Source organism: Falco peregrinus, chromosome 4, assembly GCF_023634155.1.
Source record: "Falco peregrinus isolate bFalPer1 chromosome 4, bFalPer1.pri, whole genome shotgun sequence".
Lineage (NCBI taxonomy): Eukaryota > Metazoa > Chordata > Aves > Falconiformes > Falconidae > Falco > Falco peregrinus.
This window is the reverse complement of record NC_073724.1, coordinates 121,490,259-121,505,370: the sequence shown is the minus strand read 5'-3', so window position 1 is coordinate 121,505,370 and position 15,112 is coordinate 121,490,259. Positions and strand designations below refer to the sequence as shown.

Genomic DNA, 15,112 nt, shown 5'->3' with positions numbered 1-15,112 from the left:
TTTCAGGCTCTACTTGAGATATACACACCTGTGTCTAGCTTGCAGAGGATTTTCCTCATTAATTAAGAGCACTTTCCTTGTGTTATTACTTAATTGGGTGTCACAGGGAACCCGATGAGACAATGAAACAGTCTTAATTGCATACAAACTAAATGCATGGATACTTCATGTACTGGAGTGTTCCATGACGTGGTCCCCAGCTAGCTATCATCTACTAATAGCAATTGCTCAGTAAGAAAACATAGCCTACTTGATTTAGTGTAGTGTTAATCAAGGATTTTTCTTTGCTATAATCAGCTTTCCCCATTTATCAGACTTACTTAAGAAGTTTTCCAAGTTTGGCAGTATACAGTTTTGAAACATCTGAATGATCTTGACTGTTTTAAGTTTTGAAAGGGGCTTATGATATCCAAACTGCTGACTGCAAAGGTAAACTACTATCTTCAACTTTTCAAAATTGCATGCAAGACTTTTTTCTGAGTGTGCATATGTGGGTGTGGACAGTGGCCAGCTGATGGCTTGTGTGGAAGACAGCTGCCCTCATGGGGTGCAGGAATGATGTTTACTCAAAAGACTCACCATGGAGTGGAGAATGGATGGAGAGCAGCCCTGAGGAGAAGGGGTTGGGGGTGCTGCTGGACAAGAAGCTCAACATGACCCAGCAATGTGCTCTCACACCCAGAAAGCCACCCGTGCCCTGGGGCTGCATCCCCAGCAACATGGCCAGCGGGGTGAGGGAGGGGGTTCTGCCCCTCTGCTCCCCTCTGCTGAGACCCCCCACAGCGCTGCGTCCAGATCGGGGGTCCTCAGCATCAGAAGGACACGGACCTGTTGGAGCAGGTCCAGAGGAGGCCACAGAGATGGTCAGAGGGCTGGAGCCCCTCTGCTGTGGGGACAGGCTGGGAGAGCTGGGGCTGTGCAGCCTGGGGAGGAGAAGGCTGCGGGGAGACCTTAGAGCAGCTCCCAGTGCCTGGAGGGGCCGACAGGAAAGCTGGGGAGGGGCTTTGGGCAAGGGCAGGGAGTGGTGGGACAGGGGGGAATGGCTTGAAGCTGAGAGAGGGGAGATTTAAATTAGCTATTAGGAAGAAATTCTTTACTTTGAGAAATTGGAAATGGGAGTAGAAGATGGGAAAAAGTGTTCACCATGCCATGTGTGTCTCTGCTCATCTTTCCCTAGCAGCCGGTAGGTGTGTAAATAACATGAATTATGGATGTAACTGCTGTAGCCTACAAAGTGCTGTGTATCTGCAGTGGAGTTAAACCAGTTTTATTCAGCACTAGACAGCAGAGCTACCTATGGGATTGGAAAACCCCCAAAACTTTGCATTTTCAGTGCTCATTCAGCTACAGTAACTTGATTCTTCCTTTTTCCCCACCCATTTTCTCCCCTTATACAAGTGTACCTGAAAACCTTGCCGAAACTTTTGGCCTAACCACTGTGCTTATGTGCTACTTTGCAGTTGTTTACTAGCTGTGCTTGGGAAGGTAGTCCTGAATAATGCTGGTTAAAACTTAGCCAGCAGAAGCTGGAGGGCTTTCAGACCCTTTCATTGTGGAAAACTCATCTGATCAGTAGCATATTGCAGTATAAAAAATTGTTGTTTGAGGCAGAGTTATGTTTTTCTTCCTTGGAAATGAAATCTTTTGCAGTCTGCTAAGGTGTTTTTCAGATTTAGAATGAAGAGAGTCTCCATCAAGGCAAGGGAAAGACAAAAGCAGGGACCTAGACGTGGACTGTGCATGACACTGGAGTGACTTGTATGAATCTGAGCAAGATCTTGTCTGGATATTTGTTCTTCACATCCCTGAAATGGAATGATTGATATTTCCCTTGTAAGGCTGTTTTTAGGCTTCTCGAATAAAACTTTTGCAGGGATCAGTTCTATAGAAGAAAAGTCCTTGTAGCTCTGAGTTTTGGTGTTGCTCCCACTTATAATGGTGAGAGCTGAAGAAAGAACTGATTTTTCTATAATGCGCCGAGGTCCTCAAGTGCCTTGTGTGGCAAATACTAGCAAAGGTAAGAAGTGGCAGTGAACCTATATATCTTCTTGGGTTTTGTACTGTGGATATGTGTGAATTCCCAGCAATCACTGTCAAAAGAATTCAATAGTGGGAGGATCTGAATATTTTCTTCTTTTTTCATTCCATTTGTGGTTGTTACACCCTGTTTAATTTTTCCTGTTGTATTTCTGCGTATAGACATAGTCTGTGTGTGACTGCATTTTTGGTGGGAAGGGTGGTGGAGTTGGATTTTAGCATTTACCATCCTATTGCAAATATTTTTTGCCTTTCTTATATTGTTTTCCGTATGGAATAATTTGGATTATGAGACTACTCAGTATCTGACACATTTAGGTCATATATATATATGCTCTGTTTTACTTGCACAATCACTTATCTTACGCTGAAATAGGAAGAATTTTGAAGAAGTTGCTAAAACTGTGGTGTTATCGCCGTGCATATTTCTAGTCGGGGTAAATGGGGAAGTGCTAGAAAATAGGAAGCTGCTGTCTGCACTGAGAAGTGATCTGTGTTGCTCCAAGTCCACCTCTGGTTGTATTTTGATATATTCTAAGAAAGTCACAATTGCTGGAGTAGGATCCTTAAGCTGATCTCTCTGCTCTCCTTGGCTTTGCCTGCGTATGCACAGCTTGGTACCTGAAATTACTGAATGTGGGTGAGGCCGTGAGCCAAGGAAGGAGAGGATGTGATGGTGGGGGCCAAAAAGGAGAAGTCTTACTGGAATACCTCCTCTCTTCCATCCTGCGTGACCCTTTCCACTATTGTCAGCACAGGCAGGATTTACAAAACCCCGTAAGGTTTGCTGCAGCCACAGACCTTTCCCTGCATCCCCCCTTCGGGCTGCAGTTGTGAGCGATGCTGCTCGTGCCGGCAGGTTGGAGTTACTCCCCTTCCTAGCGAAATACATCAAAGATGAGAAATGATTGTGCAAATATTGAAGAAATAACCTTGTCAGGGAAGCTCAACTGCTTCTATTTTTAGGATTATTGTATTTTATATGAGAAAGGGCTGCAGTAGGCATAATGTATTTTAAATATTGAATTTCTCTTAAAATTTGCTATTTTTTTTGGCAAAGGGGATCTTCAAGTCTTGTCTGGTGGGAGAGGAAGTGATTGGTTTTGCTGTTACCTGGTTCGGTAGGTGTGGCCTATCTGTCAGAGCTTGCTATTTCGCCATCCTCTTCATCTTTCCTTCAGATTCAGATGTGCCTTCGTTTCTGGAGAGAGATAAATTTTCCTGTTGATTTAAGAAAATGATGGACTTTTTGCTAAGAAACAGTCTTGCATGTGTGAGATAGCTGCAGGACATGGGAAGCAAGAATTGTGTCTGTCATGATGTACGAATAGTTGGTGTGAGAGTGTGAAAAGGGCTGTTGGTGCGGAGCAGAGCTGGAAACGCATTCAGGGGCTGCAGGAGGACCATGGCACCTTTCCCACCTGCAGAAGTACCAGGCAGGACAACGTGCTGTTTCCATTGTGTTGAGGTGCTGACATTAATGTGAACAAGTGTTAGAAATTCTAAGACCAAGGTTCCTGTAACTGTCAGGCTTGATTTGCTGTACACATGTGTTTGTATTATGGCCATAGATTGTATCATTCTTGGGCGTAAATGCGATACTTGGGGCTTGGCGAAGTGGGTGGTTTGTGATGTGCAGGAACATCCTTGGGCAAGTGCTGCTGAATCTTCAGTTTGTATTGACTCTTTTTGGTTTATGTTTAAAGAACAAATGAAATTCGTTGTATCCTTGAAAATAACCTGGGCTAGTGTGAGACAACTGCTGTAGCGCTGTCTGCGTGAGCCCGCAGGTGCATGGCTCCATTCCACCCGTCGCATCCCAGAGCTTTCCTGGTGTGCAAAGGAGTCGTGTTGGTAAAGTGGAACAGTAAAGGCTTTGCCTGGGAAAGCTTTGATGAGGAGTGTTACCTGTGAAGCTGGGAAGGCACCTGTCTGCTAATACAGTAGATCAAGTTGATATTCTTGCTGATTTTAATTAAGGCAAGGATCCCGGATTGCTGTTTTAAAACATTTTGATTGTAAACTTATTTTTCTTCCTTTGGGCTTCTGTTTTCCTAGAAGAAGTTTGTACTCCTTGCTTGGGACAAGCCTTCAAATATTAATCATAAATTGTTGCCTTTTCATTAAAATTAGAACTCCTTTATTTTGGCCATTGCTTCTGTGCACGCTTATTTAATAATGACATCTCATTAGTAATTTGAGAGTGTTTAATTTTTTATTATGTAGGAAACAATGATGCATTTCAGTGATGATGTGTGCTAGTAACTAATGTCAGAATTCCCTTGGAAACTGGAATTGAGTTTTACATGGTATGGGCTGCATGAATGTGTATGTTGGTAGAGCTACTTTCCATTTGATGGATCCCTGAGGAGAACAACAGACCTCTCTCCAAACAGAATGCAATGCTAACAGCATATATGAACTGACAAGATGTTTTTCTGGTCACTGTAGACTAGATTTTCAAAGTGTTTGTGTGGTCCTGTTCCTTTTCTGCCCTGCCTCATCCCCACTGGCAAGGAAAGATCTTGGTTCCATCCTCTTGACTGTTCAGTGGTTCAGTCTCAGTTGGCATCCCCGTGCTTGCTACTATGGAAGGCAGTAGCTACCAGTGAGGAGTGCTGTCCTGGGGCTTAGGTAAGAGCCCCCACCTCTGCTCCCCTCTGCTGAGACCCCATCCCCAGCACTGCGTCCAGCTCGGGGGTCCTCAGCATCAGAAGGACACGGACCTGTTGGAGCGGGCCCGTCGGAGGCCACGGAGCTGGTCAGAGGGCTGGAGCCCCTCTGCTGTGGGGACAGGCTGGGAGAGTTGGGGCTGTGCAGCCTGGGGAGGAGAAGGCTGCGGGGAGACCTTAGAGCAGCTCCCAGTGCCTGGAGGGGCCGACAGGAAAGCTGGGGAGGGGCTTTGGGCAAGGGCAGGGAGTGGTGGGACAGGGGGGAATGGCTTGAAGCTGAGAGAGGGGAGATTTAGGTTGGACATGAGGAAGAAACCCTTCCCCGTGAGGGCGGCGAGGCGCTGGCCCAGGCTGCCCAGAGCAGCTGTGGGTGCCCCATCCCTGGCAGGGCTCAAGGCCAGGCTGGACAGGGCTGGGAGCAGCCTGGGCTGGGGGGAGGGGGCCCTGCCCCTGGCAGGGGGTGGGACTGGCTGGTCTTGAAGGTCCCTTCCAGCCCAAATCATTCTGTGATCCTGTAGGGAAACAGAACCAGGACCTGGCACAGATAGCCGACTCTTTGGGATCCTCAGGTCCTGTAAAATAAGCTTTTTCTCCCTTGTACTTAGGGAGATGATATCTTCAATGCTTTTGGACTCTTTTAGAAAACTGAAGGTACATAAAGTGTGAACCTGTCTCAGCTTTTTGATGTAGAAAATAAACGTCCAGCTCACTCAAATGAAAGATGCTGCTTTTTTTTTCTTTTTCTCCTCAGATGTGTAAGTGCTCTCTTTGCGCTTGGATTTTGCAGTAAACATTTTGCACCCCCAAATACGTATGTACCCACTTTAAGGTTTCTGTAACAGGCTCTGTGAGGGGAGAGCTGAGCAGGACAGTGCTAGGACTGAGGTCAAGAATACAAGGTTGCATAAAAGCCCAGTGCTTTTATCAGAAGGTGAGTATTTTTCTTACTCGGTAACAACGACGGAAGGCAAAATAGTTGGGTGCCGTTCCAGTTTATTGACACCAGTGATTCCTAGGAGTATAAGCTGCAGAGCAGAAAGCAGTTTCAGCATCTGTTTGAAATGCAGCGTACAGATCTGTTTGTCTTGTGATCCATCTAACCATCAAAACCCAGCCGGTGAATTTGTCTAGGCTGATGGCATGTTTCCTCTGTGGAGAGATGCTTCAAAGGCTGCCGTACAAGTGGTTGACATGCTTCTTCACAGAGACGTGGTTGTTCCAGGAGGTTCATTAATGCAACGCTCTTACAAGTTCTTCGGGAATTTAAGGGTCTGATTCTCTCATTTACACCAGGACGGAACTGGATAGGAATTGTAATGACTTAAGCTTTTGTAGTCTGTGTACACATCCAAAAAAAGAATTAATTTGATGGGTTTTGTGGAAATTAAGGTCAGAAAGGGATATTAGATCATCTGTGCTAATTATGAGTAAATTAGATGGTACAAATTCTGAGTAGTAAACTAAATACATGCTTTTAGTCTTTATGGGCTAAACTCTGTCACAAGTGAATGATGGGAGAGAAGAGGGTATTAATTGCCAAGTAGGCTTTGCTGGGGCATTGCTGAAGGTTCACTTGAGCACAGTTCATGCAGTAGAGGAAGAGGGAAGAGGATTCCTTCCTTCCTGGACTTATACTGATGCTCAGACTGATCCTGAGCACGTTGGGCATGATGCTCTGGGGTGCCTGAGAAGGAGCTACTGCAGAGGTCACCCTACAGTGCTGTTGCTCTGTCATCTTTGTAGCTGTCTTTTAGGTCGCTGCAGGCTGTGGATTGTCCTTCGCCTCCTCTTGCCCAGTGAAACAAGCCCAGCTTCCTCAGCTTGTTCCCAAGTCCTGTGCTGCATGCCCCGATCATCTTGGTAGCTCTCTGCTGGGTTTTCGTTGGTTTGTTGAATGTCGTTCTTGGACAAGGGTGTTTGCCACCTGCCAGGGGCTGTCTCACCAGCGCCAGGCTGGGGGCAATAATGGCTCCTCTAGACACATTCCTCCTCATGTGAGCCTGTAGTCTTATTCCAGTAATCAATGAAATCTCTGGACAACACTACCCCAAGTATCAGCCCCACTTTTCTTGTAACTGGCTGCCAACTGGATGCCAAGCCATTGATTGCTGTCCTCTGAGCACAGTGGTCCAGATTGTTTTAAACCCATTTAGACACGTATCTTTGATTGTCGTTATTGCCATAATAGGTAGCTGCAAGATTTTTATTGACATGTTCAGACTCTCTGAAACAGAAAGAATTGTAAAATGGAGTTAGAGGTTCCAAGATCAGGAGGGACTGACATAGTAATTTAGTTGGATGAAAAAACCTCCCAAAGCTTGGAATAGAGGTTTGGTTTTTTTTTTTTGTCTTTTGGAAACACTTGGTATTCAAGTAAAGGCAGAAAGCAATGGTGAGCCCATCATTATTCCTAATAAATTGTCCAGTGTTTAATTGCTCTCCCTCTCCTTTTTAAGGAAGTCCCAGTAGAGGAGAGAAAACTACTTCTGGCAGGTTTGAAACAAGTGGAGACTTCATAGGAGCTGTCTTTCAGGCCGGGGAGCTGCAGGAACGGTGCTTTGGCTTGCACTGACCAGGGTGGACTGATAGGGCAGAGCCTGATGCTTGGTAAATCCTGGGTGGGGAGTGTGATAAGGTCTGAAGCTGGCAACCACGGAAAGGTTGGGAAAGAAGAGGAGGAAATCGGAGCGGTTCCGAGATGAGTGAGGAGCTGTGTGGGAGCCCCCCTTTCCAGGGAGAAGGCAGACAGCTGCCAGTGCTTTCCTCCAAGGCAGATTTCATGCCCAAAGAGAGGAAGCACAGATGCAGGAGGATGAAGAGGAGAGGGGGGAAAAGTACGTGCTTTTACCCTTCTCCCTCCTGCATGCTCCTGGTGAGGGTAGCAGAGTCTAAGATTCATTACATCTTGTCAGGTCCCTCTGATGTACGCTTGGAAAGTTCTTCCGTGTGGGCTCAGCCTTTTATCTGCAGAGAATTGAGATACTTATTTTTTATCTACTTCTAAACTTCATGGTACTCCAGAAAGCCTTTCAGCCCAATTTAATATGGAATAAAAGAAAAAAAGCATGGCTTGATTTCATACTGAGTCAGTCAGGCAACAGTTAGAAAAGTGTAATTAGACTTGTAATTGGAATGTGTCTTAGACAATTAGTTTTTGTAAACGTGTATAATTTAGCCCGAAGTAAAGGGTCAGGAGGAACTTGCTGTGAAAGAGGTTAAAGAATAACGTGTATAACTTCTAGGCCTTCTGATGCTAATGTCTGACACAGCTGGAGAAGAGCATGTCCATCTTTTCGATGACAACAAAACCCAACCTCCAGAAACCTACACGTGAGTCAAGGCTTCTGCTCTGGCTTTGTCTCCCACTATTCATTCCAAAAACAGCCTTAACAAATCCATGGGCAATACTATAGTAACAGTGATTTAGCAAATCCCCCACAAAAATAAAAAAAATAAAATGCCTGTGAGGGAACGGGGACCTGCTCTGTGGGAGTCCATTCAGCTTGTAAAGGAAATTTCTGAAAGATGGGAGTATTTAAGGAGCTGAGCTGTGCTTACCGCGGTTGGATCCGATCTTATCCTGAACGCACGATATATGTTCTTTATGCCAAAAGGGATGCAGCGCCTTACCCGTGTGATTACATAGCGGTAGTTGGGATGTTTCTCTTTTTGCAATCCTTTTTGTCAGGAAAGGGGCAGCCGCTCAGCCTCAGAGGTCAGCCCAGGAAAAGGGTCTGTTTCACAGACATGTATTACTCATTTGCTTGGCATTTTTGACACCGCTTGTTACAATGCCGTGCAGCTGCTAGCTCCCAGTCCCTTGTCGTGGGGTAGGACCGAATGGTGAGAGAGAAACGTCAAAACCTTTTACTGGAATCCTACAACATTGCTTGCACATGTAGTAGGGTGTGCAGGGAATGCACTACCCAAGACCTATAGAGATCCTGCATAATTATGGCTCATCTCTATAGCTTTAGAAAAAACAATTTCAGTCTGTTGGAGTCTGAAAGAATTGATCAGTGGTGCTTGTGACTGCCTGCACCTGGGTTTAACCATAGTTCTCTGCCTGTTATTTATGTTTCACAGTCTGCACTGTGCGTGACCCAAGTTTTGTTGGCACAGATGTTGGGGCTACTGATGGGTTTCGTGGAAAGTCTGCAACAGAGACTTGCAGCACGATGCAAGGATAAGGTGCCGTAAGTCAGCTACAACAAATGCAAACCCTGACAGAGCAGGTTCTTATTTCTTGCATTTTGCTGTAATAACAGTAGCAGTGTAACAATATGATTAACAGTGAGAGTCCAAAAGTAGCAGACAAATAAAATACTGTGCCTTCAAAGGAAAGCCTCGGCTTCTCGCAATTATGAAGTCTGTGCATCAGATAGATGGAGCTTCTGACTTCAGTGTTATTTGTGACCTACTTGGAACTGAAATGTTTTAAGAGACTGTTTGTTCAATACTCAATTACTTTTTTTTTTTGTAAATTATACCACATTAGGGTTTAATATAATCCTCTGAACGTGGACTAATAGATAAACATTCTCTGCAGAAAATGTCATCAATTCCTTTTGTCTTATTTTTTTCTGCTAGCGAGTACCGGAGGTGTTCCTTCTTTTTCCATTGCAAACAACCCCCACCCCAAAACCCCATAACCTTTTCTGTCATGTATCTAATATTTCATAGAGCAATCACAAAGGATAGTAAATTGAGTAAAACATACTATCCTTGGCAGGATTTCCCTTATGACTAAATTCAATATGAACAAAGAGGACAAGGGCAAATAACTTCAGTTATTCAGGTCATTTTTCATAAGAATCATAAAAGTTTGATAGAAAAGGCCTATTAGATTATCTCTCCTCTCTTCCATCTTGCCAGTTCTGCGTTGTTCTCTATGGTAACCTTGTGAAATCTTACTTGTCCAAATGGAAGAAAGATAATTTGCCTGCTGATTTTTTTTTTTTTTTTTTTTTTTTGAGTGGAAAAGAATGGATGGTCTTCTGTAGGGGCTAGCAAATACTTCTTATGCTTCTGCAAGGCTCATTTTTAATTTCTAAAACTGCCTCCTTTTCAGTAATTTTATGTTTCTTTTTTTTTTTTTTTGAGTGCTGTGATCTTATCGTGAGGCATGTTTCCTACACTTCGGCCTGTGTTTTTAATTCCAGCCCGTTATTCTAGTTGTTCAAGTATTGGAATAACCCCGAGGCTATCTGTAACAATTTCACCCCATTGTGTTTCTGCCCTTCAAGTGCTTGCCAGGATTAATACACGAACAACAACAGATTGTTCTTCCTGTATAGTGGGAAATGTTTATAGTGCTCTTAGATTAAAATAATTTTAAATCCTCTTAAAGATAGGGTTTTTTTCCTCCCCCTCCTCTAAGAGAGCTAACAGGGAAGTATAAGATGACTTTAAACCCCCCAAAACAATGAAACAAAGCCTCTTAGCAGTGGTAAAAGAACATGACTAGTCAGATAGAAGCTCGTCAGTGCCACAGCTCTGAAGCTTGGGCTGCGTGCCTTTGTCACACACACGTTTAACTCCACACGTGTGTTGTAGTTGCTGTGCAGCTGACAAGTTTCTCGCATGCGTGAAGAAGTGGAATGTTTTTGACATTTGCTGCTCTAAATTACAGTTGTGTCGCTAGCATTACCAAAATAATACTGAAGTTAATACGAGAGTTTGGAAGGGATTCCTGTATGAGAGGTGAATCTGCTTATCTGCCAGCTAAAAAGTCACTGAGCCAGTAATTTCTTCAATCATCACAGTGTTACGGTTATGCGGAGGTGCTGGTGAAATGACAGATCTTGTCTTGTTTCTGCAAAAAAATCTGGATTGTGACTCTTGAGTGAATGGGGATATGTCTCAGGTCCCTGGGGAACAGGGAATCTATGTGTGGTTTGATGTCGTAAAACAGTTTGGCACAATTTTGGGGTGTACACTGTGGGGTATGACCCTACGCCAGGAGGTCTGGGGTCCACACGCATGGGTCGTCTTCATCTCTTCAGCACCTCAACTGTAAATTGCTAGGGGTTGAATTTTGGAGGGAGAATAAGGGAAAAGAACGTGGCCAGCTGAGTCTGGGGGGAATTAGGTGCCTTAGTCTGTTGGCATCTTAAAAAAGTCCCAGCATGTATTCTTAGCATCTTAAAAAAGTCTCAGCATCCTCTATTTGGGCCTCTCCAGCCTCTGCTGGGTTCCTGCAGTTATTGTAGCCTCGTGGGTAATGTTAGGAAAATCAGGCAAGTCTATAATTTGTGAACGTGAGACGTATTAAATGTGACAGGGAAAACAACTGAAAATTAGGATACACAGAATGAACATTTGTGAATGCAGCAGAGGATTCTTGGAAGCTGGTTGTGTATCTTAATGGAACTGATATACTGGTATAATGAAGGGAAATAAACTTTTAATGCACAACAGCCTGGATTTTTTGGATAATTAATTTTTATGATACATGTAGCTGGTCATATTTTAGTCTAAAAAATGGTGTATCTCGAGCTTGGGTCTCCTGGTCAGACACATAAGAAAATGACATTTTATGCTTAACACCACACATCATAGCCTTTCCTCTGTCTCAATACCTGCACAACACGTTAACACGTTTTGGTGCCGCTCCTGGGCAGCCTGCATCCCGGTCCCCGCATGGGAGCGCAGACCTGAGGGGTGTCCCTGCTGTCGGTGGCTCCATGTTGTGAGGTTTGTCTGTCTTTCAAAATGGAAGAGGGGACTATGGTCTGTGGCAACACACAGTGATTTTATATAAAAATACTCTTTTTGGGGGTGTGTGTGTGAGAGTGGTTTAACTGTGGGGTGGAATAAAACTATGACATCCTTTCCTTCCATTCTCCATAAAATACATGTATGTAAGGGTGACCGTGTACAGACTTGAAGTAAATTAATTTTGTTTGCAAAAGCACTATAATTATACAGTTCTTCTGCCAGTTTGGCACAGGAAGACAAGTAAAATCTCAAGTGGAATGTTTTCCCAATGAAAAAGTCTTTCTGTATGTTTTTTTTTTTCTTTAGCTTGAACGTAATAATCTGATTGGCAAACCTTTTAAAAAACTAATTGCATAGCTTATAGCATGAAATGATTGCCACTGTAGGAGTTACCGCTTTTGCATACATGGGGGGGCAGGGGGAGCAAACTCTGGGCTGTTAAGATCTGCAGGGTTGTCCTCTTCAGGAGACTGATGGGCTGCAGTGACCTGGAATGCATCCAGCTGGTGTGTCTCCTTTGCTACCAGCGCTGCATTTCTTCATCTTTTAACGCAATTCCTACTCTCGGTGGCAGCTGTTTAATTCTTCTGCCAAGGATAGATTCAGGGGAGGAAAAAAAAAACAACCCAAAAACTGCAGAGGAAGGAATTGTTTAGAATATTGGGTCTAAACATAGATGATGGTGGTGATGGCTGGTTCCATTTTTAGCCTGGCTTCCTAAAGAAATGAGGCTTATGCAGCAGTGACATCTGTTAGTTTGCCGCTTCCTCACAGATTTTAAGTGTGTGGGTCAACTTCAACCAAATTTTGATTAAAAAATAAGTTTTGCTGCAGGCTTTGACATTTGGTGGATGGTGACATTTGGAGAAGGGCAGATTTCTGAGCTCAGTGGGGATCTCTTTCTGCCTGCCTGCCTGCAGGCACCAGTGGTGGGGCACGTGACAGAGAGGGGGTCTCGCAAAGCAGGGGAGCAAGAGAGGTGAAGGAGAACATGGTGCCTCGCGGCGGGTAAGCTGTGATACGACTGTCAGGGTAGAGAATAAAAGTGATGGGAAAACCAGGATGCAGTAGTTCCCTGGCTCAGAGTGGCCTGTCCTGTGTCACTAGGTGTAGGCTCCCACCAGAAAGAGATGTCTTCTCCTGCTCTGTTCTCACCCCTCCTTGTGCTAGCATGAACTTTTGTGGATCACTACTAATTAGGAAACATTTTTGGCCGTGTTATTTGGAGCTTAGATCAGCTTAAAGCAATTGTGAAGGTGAAGCCCAGCGAGGCGACAATGGGGGAAACCTGTTTGTGGCGTGAATCATTCCTCCCATTGTGCAAAGCCACTTTGACTTAATGAGCCTGGCTTTGGGCAGGATTAGTCCCGCTGGCTGTGCCATCTGAGTGTGATCCAAGGGAGCGAGCAAGTGTTACTGGGAGAGGGTATCAGACAGCACCTCAATGTCAACCATGGCAATTGTGGAAAGAAGAGAGGTTGGTGAGTCCTCATGTTTTCTCTGCTGATGCTTTAGAATAGAATAGCACAGCACAGAACATTTCACTTGGGAGGGACCTACAACGATCATCTTGTCCAACTGCCTGACCAGTTCAGGGCTGAGTGACACTTAAAGCGGGTTGTGAAGGGCAATGTCCAAATGCCTCTTAAACTCCGACAGGCGTGGGGCACCAACCACCTCTCCAGGAAGCCTGTTCCAATGGTTGACCACCTTCTTGGTAACGAAATGCTTCCTAATGTCCAGTCTAAACCTCCCCGGGCACATCTTTGAACCATTCCCACGCATCCTATCACTGAATCCCAGGGAAAAGAGATCAGCACCTCCCTATCCACTTCCCTTCGAGCACTTAGGTTGTCCCTCATCCTCCTTTTCTCCAAACTAGACAAGCCCAAAGTCCTCATCCACTCCTCAAAGTATGTGCCTTCCAGCCCCATTACTAGCTTGGTTGCCTTCATCTGGATGCATTCAAGGACCTTCACATCCTGCTTAGATTGTGGGGCCCAGAACTGCGTGCAGTATTCAAGGTGAGGCCACAGCAACGCTGCACACAGTGGGGTCATCACCTCTCTTGACGGGCTGGTTTTGCTGCGTTTGGTGCCCCCCTGGTTGTGGTTTGTCCCCATTGCGGGCTCACATTGAGCTGCTTGCCAGCCACTCTTCTTCCAATTTATACTTGTGCCTGGCGTTACTGCATCCCAGGTGCAGGTCTGGAATTTGGACTTGTTAAATTTCATCCCGTTAATCATAGCCCAGCACTCCAGTCTATCTAGATCCCTCTGCGAGGCCTCCTGTCCCTCAAGAGAGCACCTCCCAGTTTAGGATCATCAGCAAACTTGCTGATGGTGCATTTAACTCCTACATCTAGATTGCTGAATCATAGAATCATTCAGCTCGGAAAAGACCTTTAAGTTCATCAAGTCCAAAAAAATTATATGTGATTGATAAATAACTTGAACAGAACTGGCCCTAGAATGGAACCCTGAGGAACACCGCTGGTGAGTGGTTGCCAGGCAGATGTCACCCCCTTTTGTTCCACACCATCCAGACTATGAATGTTTGCTGAACCTTGGCAGGTGGAGACCATGTTCTCCTGCTTCCACGCTGAGGTAGGCTTCACAGAGATGTCTTCCTGGTTCTACCAGCTGTGGGAAAGCAGAAAGGCTGTGCCTTTGGAAATTATAACTGACCTGGAGAATAAGCACTAGCTTTGGAGAGGGCTTTGCCCCTGTTTGGGATCTTGCAGATGTGCAGAACCATTTTAAGGCCCTTAAGTCTTTTGTAATGGGGTGGTAAAATGCTACAACTGCAGAGTTTCTTTAAGATGCCCTCCTGCAGTCTACAGGGAGCTCCTGGCAGAGAGAAGGAAACTGATGACCTGGAAAAAGAAAATGAAGGAAGCAAGGTTAGTCTGCTTGACAGGGAATGCCATCGTGGGATTGATTTTGATTCCTGTGAAAGTACCAGCCTGAAAGACTGTATTCTGTCTTTTTTAGTTGGAGAGAAAAAAAAGTGTACTTTTGGTCTTGGGTTTTATTTTTGTGTGGTGGTTTTTTTTTTTGTTTTTTTTTTTTTTTTTTTTTGGTGGGGAATCAGTGAGTGCTTTGGAGAGGCTACTCTGCATGACATACTTTATTCAGGATCTGTCGTGCCAGTTTGTACAGTCTCTAGTGATAAAGCCTGTCCCGGGAAATGTCTGAAATCCAGAATCGTGAAATATTTAGTTCACTGCTAATGGGCTCCAGATTTGTGCCAGTACCACAGGATCAGTAACAAAAGGCTCTGTGTACAAGTGCCAATTTGCCAGAGACTGCTCTGATTTTTTTAAAGTTTTATTTCCAGTTCTATCAGAAGCAAAATCTGAGTTCAGCAAGGCAGGGTTTAGTTGATTAAAACCAGCAAAAACTTGTTTTATGTTCCCTGCTTGAAGGAAACCTTGAACGTGGTATCTATAACATACACAGAAGCTAGATATTTTTTTTCAGCGCTAGATAAATTGATGTGAGAAAAAATATACAGTATTGATTTTTATTTTCCTGTGGCTTTTGAGAGGTTGTTAATGCAGCAAGTACACAAGAGCACTCGTATGTCTGTCTGCACAGTAATCTCTAATAAATTGACTTTTTTAAAAACCATTTTTAGTCTGTAGTTTCAGTGACTTGATTTGTGGAGTAGATGATATCTTC

The 15,112-nt window shown here is 44.5% G+C and overlaps 1 protein-coding gene across 6 annotated transcripts in view; it reads left to right on the top strand.

Annotated features, from left to right (window-relative positions):
- FAM168A (family with sequence similarity 168 member A) overlaps nucleotides 1-15,112 on the top strand; it is a 220,458-nt gene that overhangs the window by 25,244 nt on the left and 180,102 nt on the right. For 2 of the 6 annotated variants that reach the window (XM_055802027.1, XM_055802025.1), the window contains exon 2: nucleotides 7,952-8,039. The exons of the other annotated variants lie outside the window; for them this stretch is intronic. The gene's annotated coding sequence lies outside the window, so the exon portion shown is untranslated. The remainder of the gene's footprint in view (nucleotides 1-7,951; nucleotides 8,040-15,112) is intronic. 6 annotated transcript variants of the gene reach the window in all.